Genomic DNA, 15068 nt, shown 5'->3' on the forward strand with positions numbered 1-15068 from the left:
GCATCTATTACAGAGGATAAAGTGCTCCAAGTAACAGGACACATGCAGAAGTACCCAAAGAGACCCCATGGGAAGTTTGGGACTCATTTTCTCAGGGTAGAGATGCTTTTCATCCAGACAAACACAGAAATGCAAGAACACAGGGATGCACTGCCTTACACAACCCCAGTGCAGGCCCTTGGCATGGGAACTGCCTGCTTTTGTACATCTGGCTCAACAATGCTTGAAGGAAGCTGCTGCATCAGTGCTAAAGAGCTGTTTGCTCAAAGTCCCCACTTGCTGAAGGCTTACTTGAGACCCTGACTGAGCCCAAAGGAAAAGGCTATCAGGAAATTCAGCAATTACCTCCTATGGCTTGTAATTGCCAAAGCAAACCCATCGTCTAGGCATATCTGGGCATATTTGCAAAGAGAGCTGCAGGTCTCTTTCTGCTGATCCCTCTCATCTTCAATTGGCCTCCTAGATGGTTTTGATTTTGTCATCTGCCGCAGGCAGCAATGTTTTAAAGGCACCTGCTGTGATTCTGTTCCTTTTTTATTTTTTATTTTTCCCATCTCAGTATGCACACAGAAAAGCCGCTGTTTAGAAAAACCTGTTAACCCATTGAAGAGTATAATAGGATTTGGGACAGAAACAGCATGTTAAGTACTTAGAGGCTTTCCAGGGGAAGAACAGAGCTGTCAGGTCAGTATGTTCAGCTAATGATGTGTAGACACTCCCATCATGGCTTGTAAGGACCAAGTGACCCATCACAGTGAATACAGCAATGGCTAAAGTCTAACTTGGATGCGCTGCAGCCCCTGCCAACAGCCCAGACACTGCAGAAACTTTCTGCAAAAGCAGGGCATCCGTGTTCTTGCAGCCTCTTCCCACAGCACAATACCCTGCAGATTTCTTCTGTCCCCTCTCCAAGTGTACCCTAACAAGCTGCCGTGAAGTCTTTGCAAGCATCCCAGCCCTGCTGCTATCTCATCATTACCAGCCTTTCATTGAACTGTGTGAGCAAGCACCTTATCGCTGTCATTTTGCAAGTTAATGAGAAGAAATTTTGAGCCATATTTCCTCTCCAGGTACCAGGCATGATTTATTTTGAAGCTATGTGATCATAACAAACCATTGCCATTTCTTCGCTTTATGCTTTAATAGTCTGAAGTCAATACAGTCACCTAAAATCTTATCCTTTGCAGGTATCAAAGCATTATTTATTCCCACAATAAAATATTCCAGATGAGATAAACTAACCAGTTAGCACAGCAGTATTTACTGTGGTCCTTCCTAAGTCACACAGACATGTTCCTCCCCACAGATAAATCCCTCTCTCCCGATTTGGGCCACCATGTCATCCCTGCAGGTCCAGTACCACCAACCCAGGCATACACACATAAGTACCCTGGCTTTGTGAACATGTTTGCAGCTCTGCATTTCCCATGAGCAGAGAAGCTTGGGAAGAGATCATATATCACAAGTTATATGCAGAAATGGCACCTACTGGTGCTGTAGACAGTCACAGCAGGCTTCAGTTTGACAGGGCTGGTATTCTGGCAGGCATCATTTCACTTAAGTGCAGGTGTGTTGAAAAAGTCACCAGCAAGCAGGTAACAGCAGTAGGATTCTGCTGGCATCCCAGGAGAGGATGGCAGGGTTGATTAGCAGCTGTTTCCCTTGTCTGCTCCAGGATGTGGCTACAGGTTTTGATTTCAATAGGCAATGAAAGGACCTTGAGGTCTCATGGCACAGGTCACTAGCATCCGTGAACATTAAGGCAACAACTCTTTGGGTTCTCCCAACACCTGGGGAAGAGTTAAATGTCTGTCCTTGCCCACAGAGGCAACTGCAACACCCCAAAAGGGGGGATTTGCAATAATTTATGCAGATGACAGCTTTACAATTACTTTGGAAACAGATGAAACTTATCACATGTGCAGCTACAAAAGCCGTTGCACCAGAAGAGGTTCAAGGCTATACAGAAGGGATGCTGAGACCTCCCAGGTAAATGTCACTGCCCACAAGGGCTGGAGGAAACAACAGGAAACACCACTACCACCACCAACAAAAAAAAAACCATTAATTTCATTTAATTTGAAGTGATTGAACCACAAGTTTTCCTAGGAAAAGTTTAACTAAGTAGAAACCACAAGGTCATGTTGAATCCCTTTTTCAATTTTTTATTTATTTATTTATTTATTTATTTATTTATTTTTGAGGGAAACCACTTGGTGGTACTGCCACATCCCAGTCTCAGGCTTCTCTTCCATTGCCATTTGGAGGAGAGACACCACTTCACGTCCCAACAAGCTCTTCCCGAAGCATATCCCTGGTTTCCCCACCTGGTGGGACACCGACCTCTTGCTTTGATCATTGCCAAGTGCCTTTGAAGCCCTACTGCAGGCCTGGCCCCAGCGAGTGTGTCACTCAGCATGTGGCACAGCACCACTTCCCCCTCCGCATTCCTGGCTGCTCTCGTCAGCTCGGCAGTGTCCTAAAGGTGACAAATAGCAGGTCTAATTTGGAAATGGTTTCACCATAAAGTGACAGAGATGGCACCAACATCAGCTCTGTGTTCAAGCAAAAAGCTTCACTGCAGCAGGCTACGGGCAGGCAGCAGGGCCCCCCAGCCTCGTTATTCACTGCTGGATGCAGCTTGAAGAGCCGACATGCAGTCTGCAGGCTCCCGGGATGCGAGGTAAGAGTTAGTGGGGACCCATTAATCCATGTAAACATTGGGTGCTTGCTCCTGCACAAACTGCTCAAAAGAGGACCACATCCAAATCCCAAGGGCCCTTTTCCCATAGGAATAAAAACATTGAAATTAACACAAGGACTTGTAAGAGAAAAGCGTGCCAGATTAGTCCCAGAAAGCCCTGAATTAATTTAGAAGGATCCTCTTACACCAGCACCATTTTGAGGCCGTGCTAGGGAGCAGGTGGAGTCACACCAGCCATGTTCAGAGCGCTCTGCAGCCCGGCAATGGCCAGTTATGAATTGCCAGCCTTTACACCGCTCCAGTAAGGTCTTGTTGCCACTTCTGCTTGATCTGAGTCCTGACTCGGAGGACAAGCACAGGACAAGCCACCAGCAGATCCTATTATTCTCTCCTAAGTGCCTGTCATGAGCAAAGAGCCTTTGGAAAAAATGAATGGATTTTACTAGCCTTACTGTTCCTCACAATAAAAGGCAGAAGAATGTCTACTGTGAAATAATTCTCTGTGAGGATGATATTATGAAATAAGTGATTGTAAGACGAAAGTTACTGTGTGGAAATTATTGATTACACAAATATCCTGACATTCTCAAACTGTGTGCGTAGAGACACTGTTACATCAGGCCTATTCTACATACTTCTCTCTTTGAAGAACAGCTCTGCTTTTTTCACAGTATTTTCTCTTCCCTCTTGCAAGTCTCAATCTTTTGTGTGACTATCAGAACACGAGTGCACCAGAAGTCCTCAGCAGGACAAAGATCTGACTTCAAAGGCTTGTAAGAACAGGAAACAGCCCACCACTGGGGCAGATTCTCGTTACAAGCAATCCTGCAAAGCGTTTCATTTGCAATGTCAGTCTCTTCAAATAACAGTTCTGGAGGCACAGCTTATTTTTCATTATTCTAAATAAATAAATAAAATAAAATCAATCAATCAATCAATCAAACTAACAAAAACACAGAAACAAAATCAAAAAAGCAAACTTCAAGTGATTTTCACACCAGGCGTAGGGCACGGGAGTGATGCTGCATGGTGCCTACGGCTCTGCAAGGCAGCTCCTGGGACTGGAATTTAGCAAGGAAATAATCACAACCAAGTTGGAAACACGGCCATGGGAAGGGAAAACCTTCTAGGAGAGCATGGGTTGCTGAAGGGACATCTCAATGGTCGTTCTGCTTCTCCACACCTCCCTGTCCCAGCTAGTGCATGTTCTTGAGCACCATCTGCTGGCATTTTCTCCATCAGCGGGCTTTCCAAGCTCCTAGGCTGCTCGGGCACCCAGGGTCAGGCGATTTGGGTTGAGGATTGCTGGTAACCTGAGCAGCAGCACAGTGTGAGAACAAATCCAGTATTTCATACTCCAAAAGCAGCCGATCTGTTTTCCAGCAGAGCCGAGGCTAACACACTGTGGCTCTGTGCAGAACCGGCCCAGATCACAGAATCACCGAGTGGCTGAGGTGGGAAGGGACCTCTGGGTCCATCTCCTCCGGCCCCTGCTCAAGCAGGGCCACCTAGAGCAGCTTGCCCACCTTGAAGCTCAGAGGGACACCACCGTCACCTCCTGGGGTAGAGGTTCCCTCCTTGCACTGTGGTTCTCTGGAACAAGGCAAAGTGCTGGATTTCCACAGGCACTCATGTCTCAGCAGGATCTGTGCTGCAGCTGGATGACTGCTGCAGTGTTCCTGCAAAGACATGTGCAAACACATTCCTAAAAAGGCATGTGCCGGATTCAGCCTTCCTGTTGGGTGGGCACAGGAGACACTTACTACTAGTTTGTGGGAAATACGAACCTTTTCTAATAAAAATGAGGTAACTCTCAAGTTCTGTGCCCTTCCCCATGCAAGCACTTTAAATGCAGTATGAGCTGGCTGATCAGTATCCTAGTAATGTCTTTATTTTATTTATTTATTTATTTATTTTATTTTAATCTTTGTTACAGTGGAGCCACATCTATCTGTGGTGCACTGCTGGAAATGATTTGAGTGGATGAGAACGCTGCGTGCAGCTAAGGGTCATCCATCAGCTGATGGATCTGCCCCCTGCATGCATGCCTTCTTCCCTCCATCCTCCCTGCAACCCCTCTTTGTGGAACAACCACACTGCCCTCCAGGACAGGCTTGGATCAAGCTTCTGTAAGACGATCTGCTTCCTGCCTTGGATCTGCTTTTGGATGCTGGGTGGTTGCGGGAGCAAAGGACGTCCCTGGGACAAAGATCCTGTGCTCAGCCAGGGGCAGCCTGGCAGAGCAGCAGAATTATTATTGGTATATATATATATATATATATTTCTGATCTGGTGTCCTGTACAATGGTCAGAGTTAAATTACAGCCAGGCATATCCCTGTTACAGCTGAAACTGCTGGCGCTTTCCACAAAACGTAGCTGCATTTATTTTTATTGTCTTTAAGTGCACAGGACAGATAAAGAGCCAACTGCATGATTACATACAGGCCTCTGAACCACACATAATCTGTTGTCTGTAATTAACCAAACAACCTGGGAGAACACCAAAATACAAGCACGTTCCCTTTGGGAACAAGTGCCTTGTATTTCAGGAACAAAATGCCTTTGAAATATTACAAAGAAAAAAAAAGAAGTCAGGCATACTGAAGGGAAGACATGCTTCCTTTCCTAGCTATCATGAATATTTTAATTGTGATCCTCCTGAGATAATTTAGAACTCCTAATTAGAATACTTCAGGACTGTAATTTGCACAATGCTTTTTGAAATGACTTTTTGAATGTGCCAGGTTGATTGCTGCCCTTCATGTTCTGCATTCCCCTCACCCACTATGCGTAACCCCAACCCCTTCCCCACACACAATTACACGTGCACACACAGAAGCACATAAGCATGTTATCAGAAGAGGAGAAGAGAAACCTACAGCCTGCATGGTCATCACCTTAGGAACTGCTTATGAACGCGCCAAACATCACTGGTTTTCTGGTAGGCTTTAGCCAACAGAGCTGCCCAAGGAGAGCAATATGAGGACACAAAGACACCTTGGAAAGCATCAGTAATGATCTCCTCCCTGTGTCAGTAGCCAGTGCAGCCAAAGAGAGGGGAATTCGAAGTGTTAACTGATGTTGCAGTGGCTCAGTGGTCACATCATCAAAGCTTTATGGTGGACGTAGTGTGCAGACGTGCGTATTGTTTCTTTCTAAGCCCAGTTCAGAACCAGCAGCTGAGTTGGAAAAGCTTCTTTAAATAGATGGTGAAGCCCTCTGCTGAGATGGAAACTTTAGCAGACCTCCACTATTTCTCAAGAGCCGCTTTGTTCATAATAAATGAGCACTCTAGCCATTTACTTGAAAAACTGCCATTTGCAGCAATTTTTGAGGTTCTTGTGGTAAATAACACTACTGCAGCTTGTCCCCCAGGCAAGAGGGGGAGTGCCCCTCTAGAAAGCTCTAGAAACATTAAAAAAGAAAAAAAAAAAAGAAAAACACCAACAAACAAACTCTAGAAATACAACTCTAGAAACATAAAAACTGAAAGGATGTTGTGATCCATATGATGACACCAGTAAAATCTGAGCCCCATGTGCTGAGTGCTTGTGCTTTTTGCTGATACGAAGGCAAAATGGGAAAAGAAAATACAGCTATCAACAGTATGAAAAGCCTGGGAAGAGAGCTTCTGTGTGCTTCTGGTCCCTTCTTTGTATGGATTTTGGGCAGGCAGAAAAAGTGGAGTCAGCAGAAAGTCAGAGAAGGATTTATGGAAGGCTAGGACATTCGTACTGTGCTTGTTTATTCAGTCAGCTATGAAGTGCTCTGTGAATGCTACTAGGTTTCAGTGGGTCGGAGAGATGTGTATATGATGGGACCTGCAGCCTGGTGCTGTTCCTAGAGCAGCTCCCTACCCTAGATAGGAGCTTCTCCATCCTCCTCTATATCTAAGCACCAGGGTGGGAATCAACAAGGTTGTGTTCAACAGCTACCAGGCTGCCTGCCTGGCCCAAAAGACCTCTCTTCTTCCCATCTCCCTACAGCCCTGGAGCACATCTGAAACCCCAAATAGTCTGCCCCGCTTCTTCTGCACCATATGACAAACCATCATCTGCATCAGCATTGCTTGCCACCACCTCAAGCTCACCAGTAAAAGGTGAGCAATCAGCGTGCACCAGTTGTGTCTTCTCTCATTAACTTCTCCCACCTTTGGAGAAAACACTGGGCTGTCGCAGGCTGGAGCAGGCATGCAAGAAGCAGCTTTTACCACCTCAGCCTCCACCTTTCCTTCTCCTCCAAGGACAGACAGCAGAGTAGGGAGAGGCACCCTGCCCACAGGTCCACGTTGAGGCACTCTCAGCCTTCTGTACACGTCTTTAAGGCCTGTGCAATGTGTCAGCCACTACACACATGCAAGCATTTTTTACACTGAAAGGTTTAGCTTCAGCCCATAGAGAGTCACTTTGCAAGGCTCTTTATCTGTAACACCAACAGCAAGTCACTCCGATGGACTGCAGCGAGCATGGGAAGGAAATCCTTAATTTCACATTACGTTCTGTGCTCCAAACGTATCCCATTTTTAGCATGCTTAAGTATAGTGCAGCCAGACGTCACCCGTCAATTATGAAATCTTATGTAAAACCAAACACGGAGCAGTAAAACGGATGTCTTGAAATTTGTGTTTGTAGCTCCGAAGAAATCGTTTCAGGAATGTTTTATATTTATTTTCTGGAAATGTGTGAAAATTTACACCCAGATGCTGAGACGTCAGGGCACCTGACAAGCCTTGTAAGTAGCTAAGGATTAATGTGCAACATCTGTCAAAGTCAGAGAGGGAGAAAATAAATATTTCCACTTTCTGGCTGGATTGCCTCACACTGCTCTGGCTGAGTTGGTTTGTAGGAGTGAAAATGATGTATCTTCTTGTACGAAAGCCATGGTCTTGAAGACTAGAAAGTATGTCTAGTGTTCCTACAATGAAGGAAACAATCCATTCTCTAAAGACGCCTTCAAGGGCTTCATCTCTCACAGATGGTTACTTCAAAAGGAAGGAACAGAGGAGCCATCCCCCTGAGCAGACATCCAGACCCAAAGTAACTCCTCACTTCTTCAATCTGTTGGCAGGAAGAAGAGCAGCAGTAGCAGGTGTTTTTATGTTGTAGAAGAACAGCTCTCCTCGCTGGAGGATTAAAGACACAGACTAAGATCATGTGTCACTGGGGAGCAAGACACATGCCTGGAAGATTTTCAGTCCATGGAAACTACATAACCATCCCAAGGCCCACCTTGGTCACTTTTCTACAGAAGGTAATTCTAAAAGATGATTCCAAAGAAGATCATCCTAGAAATCACCCAGTGCAGATGACTCCAAGCAATGTGCACCCAGAGAGGAAAGCAAGCAGAAGAGTTCAGGTGGCAGCAAAACAATCACTTTCTCCTGACCAGCATCCCTTTCACAAGAAAAAGAGCAAAACCTAGCCATCCCATATGGAACCTGAGACACTCTCCCCCTTCTGATTGCTCTGGCTCACAGGTTCCAGGACCTCCATTCAGTGTCTCACTGAAGCACAGAATCGTAGACTGATTTGGGCTGGAAGAGAGTCATGGACACTTACAGATCCCCCCAGTGCCACCCCTGCCATGGGCAGGGGCCCCTCAAGCAGAGCAGGTCCCATCCAGCCTGGCCTTGGGCACTGCCAGGGATGGGGCACCCACAGCTCCTCGGGACAGCCTGGGACAGGGCCTCACCACCCTCGTTGTGAAGAATTTCTTCCTAATATCTACTATAAATCTACCCTTTTTTAGTTTAAAACCATTATCCCTGTCGTATCACTACGCACCCTTGCAAAAAGTCTCTCCCATCTTTCCTATAAGCCCTCCTTAAGTATTGAAAGGCCTCCCTAAGGTCTCCCCAGAGCCTTCTATTTTCTTGTCTAAACAACACCATCTCTCTCAGCCTTTCTTCATTTCTCTTCTCATCCAGGCAGCGTCCAGACAAATCCATTGCCAGACCCATAAAAAGCAGCTATTCTGAGCTGTTTCACCTTGGATTCACAGATGCTTTCACCTCCTCCTCTCACAAATCTGTCCTTCCCTGGAACAGCACTAGTCATACCTTGTGATTTCATCCTGAAATGGAAACCAGCTGCAAGACCAAGCTATCTGTATCTCCTGTCCGTCACTGAGCCACAGTCACAGTGGGGTGCTGAAAACGTCCTTCAGGCGTCAGTCAGTGGGTCGCTCATCTTATGCACAGCATTCAAAGCAAGACGGCCTCCAACTGGGTTCGGTGTTCACTGGCTGAAGCAAGAGATCCTATTTCTAGGCTTGCCCTATTTTCTGATCATAATTCAGTGGTGCATTAAGATCAAGGTTGCTTTGCCTACCTGTATGCATTTAAAAAGAGAGGATTTCTCTAGAGGAAGCTTTTAGAAGCAGTTGTTCATGTGGGTCAGAAACCAGCTGATGTACAAAAATCTCAATCACTAAGTTACAAAACACCAAAATTAAAAAAAACAAAACAAACAAAGAAAAAAACCAATATTGTAAACAGCAGCAAAAACTTTTCATATTGGTCAAGTGCATACCAAAATCCGGTTGGAGTTCTCATCAAAGCAGTTTGGAACCCTGAAATCAGCGCAGGGTACCACGTCCCATGTGACAGCACCCTGCAGAGTAATTTGAAAAGAAAAAATCAGGAGGAAGGCTCAGGCAGCCTGCTGGTGACTACTCCTGCACTAAGGCATACAGGTGTGGGGTTGTGAAGACAAGCTGGGTTTGTGGACCCCAAGAAGTGAGTCTGGACAAAATGGCTGCATCTCCACTCTTCTAGCAGACTGCCATGTTGCATGAGGAAGGATGATTTTAAATAGGGAGAAGCAGGAAATAAAAGGAGCAGGTGAGAAGAGGAAGAAGGGGGAAGAGAAGAGACAACAAATGACTATTCATTTAGCACATAGAAACCAAGATGCGATTAATTAAGATGCCAAGGGAGGAGACAAAATCCTGTAATTGCATCTCCACCAATGTAAGAAGCCTGGGTAATAAACAAGAGAAATGGGAATTGCTCACTTATAGAGCATAAATATGACCTAGTTGGTATCACTGAAACCTTCTGGGAGGAATTTGCATGATTAGAATGTATAAAAGAAATCAGTGCTCATAACCTGTTTGGGAAGGGGATGTGTTTGCTCTGAAATGGCATTATCTTTTCAAGTCATGGATGGTTGGAGGGCTGTTATCTGCAGCACGTACTCTGCCAGCGCACAGGGAGAGCACTAGCTGCTGTCTGCTCTTGAATGACTAGACTAGGGTGTCTGACGGGAGGGTCATTAGCCTCCTCCTCCGCAAAATGCGAAATAAATTCTTACCAGGGGAGCAGTCTGCATGATTCATCCTGACATTTGCAAAGCCTCCCCAGGACTGTAAGTCCTATCTAAAAACTCTCAGGATTTACCAAAAGCGTCTCTAAAGCTGGGTTCCCTGCAGAGCCATGCTGACTTAGACTTTTGTCTGGGCAGAGAAATATGGAAAGACAGCTAAAATGAAAGTCAGCCTCTTCTTCAATGCAAGCAATCACATTAAGCTTTTAATGCACTGACAAAGCAAATGCTAAATGAATGAAAAATCATCTTATGTGTTCAAAGGGGAAAACTTGAGACTTAACATAGTCAAGAGAAAATAGTTGTGAGAAAACAAAAGTCAAAGTGAGGTTACTGTTCCTCAAAAAAAAAAAAAGTACTAGACAATCAGAAATATCATGATTCAAGGAAGATTGCTCTTTTAAAAACCTTGGGATGAAAGACCAGTGTAAGTGGTGAGACATGTAATCTTCTTGAGTGGATAGAAAAGCAGGGATGGATTTGATGCAGTCAGTTATTTCACTTCTAGTTTATATTGATTTGGAGCAGACAGGACTTAGATAATTCAACATCCAGCAGAGTTCACAAAAACTTAAAAAATCTTTGCAATGGAGTACCAAAAATAACATCGCTAAGAATAACGCAGAGAGCTATTGTCTTCTGCATCCTTGTGGCCAACATCCTTGGGAATAGCCACTGTGTTGGATTTCTTTTTCACCCTCCAAAGAACAATCATGCATTTGCTACTTACTTACTTTGGGGCCATTTGTTTCAAACAAAATGCAATATCTTGGTAGGAACTGAACTTGCTGCAGCCTCAGTCCCTGACCTGGTACACCACACACTAACACTCCCAGCTCTTGCACTCCAGCATGCATTTCAAGAAAGTCCACAGGGAAAACCCCTCCAGCACTGCCAGGTCTGAAGAATGTCTCAGGTTTAGTAATCCTTTGTGTCAAAACCCCATCTCCCAGTCATTCCCTCCTATATCCCAAAAACATTACTTTCTGTGCAGGAAAGTACATGCCAATGGCGAGCCCACACCACAGTTCTCCTCTACGGAGGTACCTGATAGTGTTTTTCTCTTCTACACAGAAGCCTATATTCACAAGACTGGAAGGACATTCATGTCAGACAAAACAACTTTTCTAGTAAATTTTGACTCAATTTGATAATGGGTTTGAAAGCTATTGAGGTATGAGGCATAAGGAAATAGACAGCTTAATTATATATGTCATTTCCTTAGGAAAAAACAAGCTAAAGGAAGCATTCAAGTTATGTTAAAAAATCTTTTCATTCCAAGCAGTAATGTTAAGTGTCAACTACTAACAACAGATAATATTGAAGTTAGGAATCTTTTTTAAACAAAGCCCCTGGAATGGACAGGTTGGCTCTCAAAAAGTCTTTGATCAAAATTAGTCCCAAGATAACATGAAGATACCTTGCACTTTCTATCCAGTCTTCAGTTCAGTCTTTTATAGATGCCCAGAATCAATTCTGGACACAAAGCAGTAGTCAGGATGAAACCCGATTAAAAATATTTAAAGGATGATAATATTTATTGATATTAATTACATAAGCTTTATTAGGATAACATATTTTGAAGTTTCTACTTATAAATTTGGTTGAGAGAGCTCGTGCTGTTCTAAACACCAAAGGTCTTAGAAGCATGGCATAGAGCTGGGTATCACCATTTCAGTTACTATTATGTTGAAATACTAATTAATGTGTGCAATAGAACAAATTAAAGTTGTTAATTGACAAGTCTCAAGGTTTAATTATCAATAGGGAATCAGCAATTGCATAGTGTATGTTTAGGGAATCCTGTGGGATTAACATATGTTATGCTAACCCATGTTGTCCATCAAAACCAAATTATGGTGAAGTTTGCAGATAATGGAAACCACGGGAGAAGTCTAAATAGCAAAAATATATAAATAAATGAAAATTAAACAATAAATTAAAAAAAAAAAGTAAAAAAGTAAAAAAAAAAAAAAAAAAGAGCTCAAACTGTTACCAAGAGTCATGTTCAAATACAGCCACATAAAGTCGTATCTAGGAAGTGGAAAAGCAGACTATTGTCAGAAAACGCAACTGCCAGCCATCATAACAAAAGAATAAGCAGGCATACATTGTTAGTCAAAACCAAGTTCCATAAAACTTCCTAGCTAAAAAAGTTTTCACTCATTTCATGTATAAACTCTAGACAATGAAGAGAGAGTCCTTTTCTTTTTTCTCTTTTTTCCCCCAGGGCATGCTGTCCCCAGGGAGCGAGGTCATCACATATTCCCAAAAGAGTCAACTGTAAAAAAGAATACCAATGAAGGTCTAGAGTGCCTGAGTTAGCTGGGCCACAAGGTTTCCACAGCACTAAAGTAGTAATTGCAGACATGCACCAGGAAAAAGCACCAGGAATGACGAAAGGAAGCTTAAAATCATACTCAGCCCCATGTGCTGGACTTATCACAACTGGTTCAGTTCTCATAGACTATGCAGGAGGTGCATGGAGAGCATAGCTTGTTGTAAAAATGTAAACTCCAAAGATTCCTCAGTTCAGAAAACGACACAAGACATTATTCATCCTAAAATACCTTATCGCACATTTAGCCACTTCCAGCATGCACCACCATAATGTCCACATCGTTCTAGGAGGGAGTTTGTCATGAGCAAAGGTTATTTATTTTCCCAGCTCCCAAGAACAGCAGATGCTAGGAGTCTACTTTAAATCACTCACAGCCTCTAAACTCATCAGCCGCTCTCACCCACTCCTGTAATCATGTCATGGTTTGCTGCAAATATTACTTGGTTACAGGAGCTCTGCACCTTACATTGTTCAGGGGTGCATATTAGATTCCTCACCCTCTTCAAAACTGCAACCTAAATAGCCTCCTGGCCTGAAAATATTCACTACAGAGTCAAGAAAAAGAGAGTGAAAAACACAGCACAGATATATTTCTATTCTTTTTACTTGGGTTCTCTCTCAATGCGTTGTTCATGCAGCTACATATTCAGTGCTTCATTGTTCATCTCCAGAAAGACTACATATTCACTCTTTGCATAAAAGGGAAATGACATGAAGGAGGTCTATTACTTTATTGACTTGCAGAAAGAAATTTACTGCACGTGCCCTTGACTACCCAATTGGTATTATGCAGGTTGTCTACAAGCTGGATTGTTTCTTTCATTTACAAGCTTGTTTAAAGTGCTCTTATCTCTTCCACTCCAGATTGTTTTTAATTCTATTTCAATAACATTGCTGAAGACGTCTACTCACAGAAAGCTTAGCAAGTATTTTCCTACAAAGCCACGTGGTGTTCAGCTTCTTAATTGTGTTCATTCATTTGGAGAAGAGACAGGGGTGTGGCTATCTGTGGACATGACCTACAGTGCTGTTACAAATACTGAGCTTCTGTATTTACAGACAACAGTACATTTTAAAAGTGACGATTATATGTATAATTACAGATAATTATATGTATAATTATCACAAATATGCTACAATACAAAAGGAATTGGCTTCAGCATTATTGCTTGCAATCATCTGGTTCTCTCAGACTACGCAACAATAAGGTCTGCAATGTGATTGTCAACATCAGTTAAGCCAGGTGAAAAAGATTAAATATACACTTGGCATGGTCTCTAATTCTGGAACTCTGTTTACTAACAAAATGTGTAAGAAGGTTTTAAAAATTATTTTTATTTTTACTCTTTTTAAGCACACCAGGAGGGGATGGAAAACAGACATTCTCAAGCCACAGGGTGGCTCCAGGAGGATGACAGAGAGAGAACCCCACTCTTGTCTTGCCTCCGGTTTGTGTTTTCGCAGATGTTGCCCTGCCAGACGGGCAGTTAATTAAACTGTTTTAGGGCATTTTCTAATGCTCATCTACCAGACAGAAAATGAGGATTGTGGATTATGAAACTGAGCAGCACATCCAACATGCCCTAGACACAACACCTGGCAGGAAGGATTCTATTGAAGAGTTTGAGGTGCTTGCTCTAATTGCATGAATTAACCCATCATAGCGATATTCACCATGTAATGCAATTGTAGAATATCCCCAGTGATACCAAAAATGACAGAGAACCCTCGTCAGACAGACAAGGGTTCGTTTCCATTAGAGCTCTCAGCAGTACAAAGCTATCCATCCTCAAATAGCTGGGGCATTGGCATGGCAGGTCCTTGCTTAAGAGGCAAGCATGGAAAGGGCTCCATTGGGAAGGGGAGAGCCTTGGCCAAGCCCAGTGTGTGCTGTGGCACAGAGATAAGGATGTGAGATTGCAGGCTTCGCAGTCATAACTCCCTCTGGTTCTTTGTTGGGGGGTTGACTGGCACCCCACTTAGTATACTGACTCAGGATTCCTGCTGAAAGGCAGTGGCAGTAGACACTCAACTATCTTTGGGGATGGCAATTCCCTAAAACAAGAAGGAGTGGCAGTTCAGAGGCAGGCATAGCTTTTCTTTTCCTTTTCCTTTTTCTTTTTTTTTCTCCTTTTATTTTTTATTTCCTTGGATCTCATACTAAAAAGCCAGCAAAGAAAATGAACCCTGAATTACTGTCCCTCTTACCCTGCCTGTGCTGGGAGTCCTTTACAAAGCCTACAGACAGATCCCTAAGCCTTACAGGGTATCCTCAGACTTCTCAATTTCTGACAAGTAAATACATAGCTACTTTGATGCCTTCTGCCACAAATAAAGAGAGGGCACAAAGATAAGGCAAGTTCTTCTGTTACAGGCTTTGCACAGTAAGTAAAGCACATCCCTGCATCAGCAGCTGAAAACTGCACCTTTCCGCCTCCCAAGATGGTTTTTGGCTGTATACTCATTTTTCCATCAAGGCATCTTCAAAACTCACTATTTCATTTTATATGTAATGCATGTTGAAGTTTCCAACTGAAAAATTACTGTTCCCCAGCCCCACTGCTGTGGTATTTTATGGAACAATTGTTTTGAGATATAGCAATGTAGAAGAAGCAGAAGCTTAGTAAGCACAGCAAGCCATCAAAATTTGGAGACAATCAAAAATAATTTCACCAAGAAAGCTCCTTAGAAGAACA

At 43.5% G+C, this 15068-nt stretch overlaps 1 long non-coding RNA gene across 3 annotated transcripts in view; it reads right to left on the reverse strand.

Annotated features, from left to right (window-relative positions):
* The window catches only part of LOC310901803, a 67145-nt gene that overhangs the window by 23655 nt on the left and 28422 nt on the right, over positions 1-15068 (reverse strand). The gene's annotated exons all lie outside the window — the stretch shown is intronic.

Source organism: Anser anser (assembly GCF_964211835.1).
Source record: "Anser anser genome assembly, chromosome: 6".
Lineage (NCBI taxonomy): Eukaryota > Metazoa > Chordata > Aves > Anseriformes > Anatidae > Anser > Anser anser.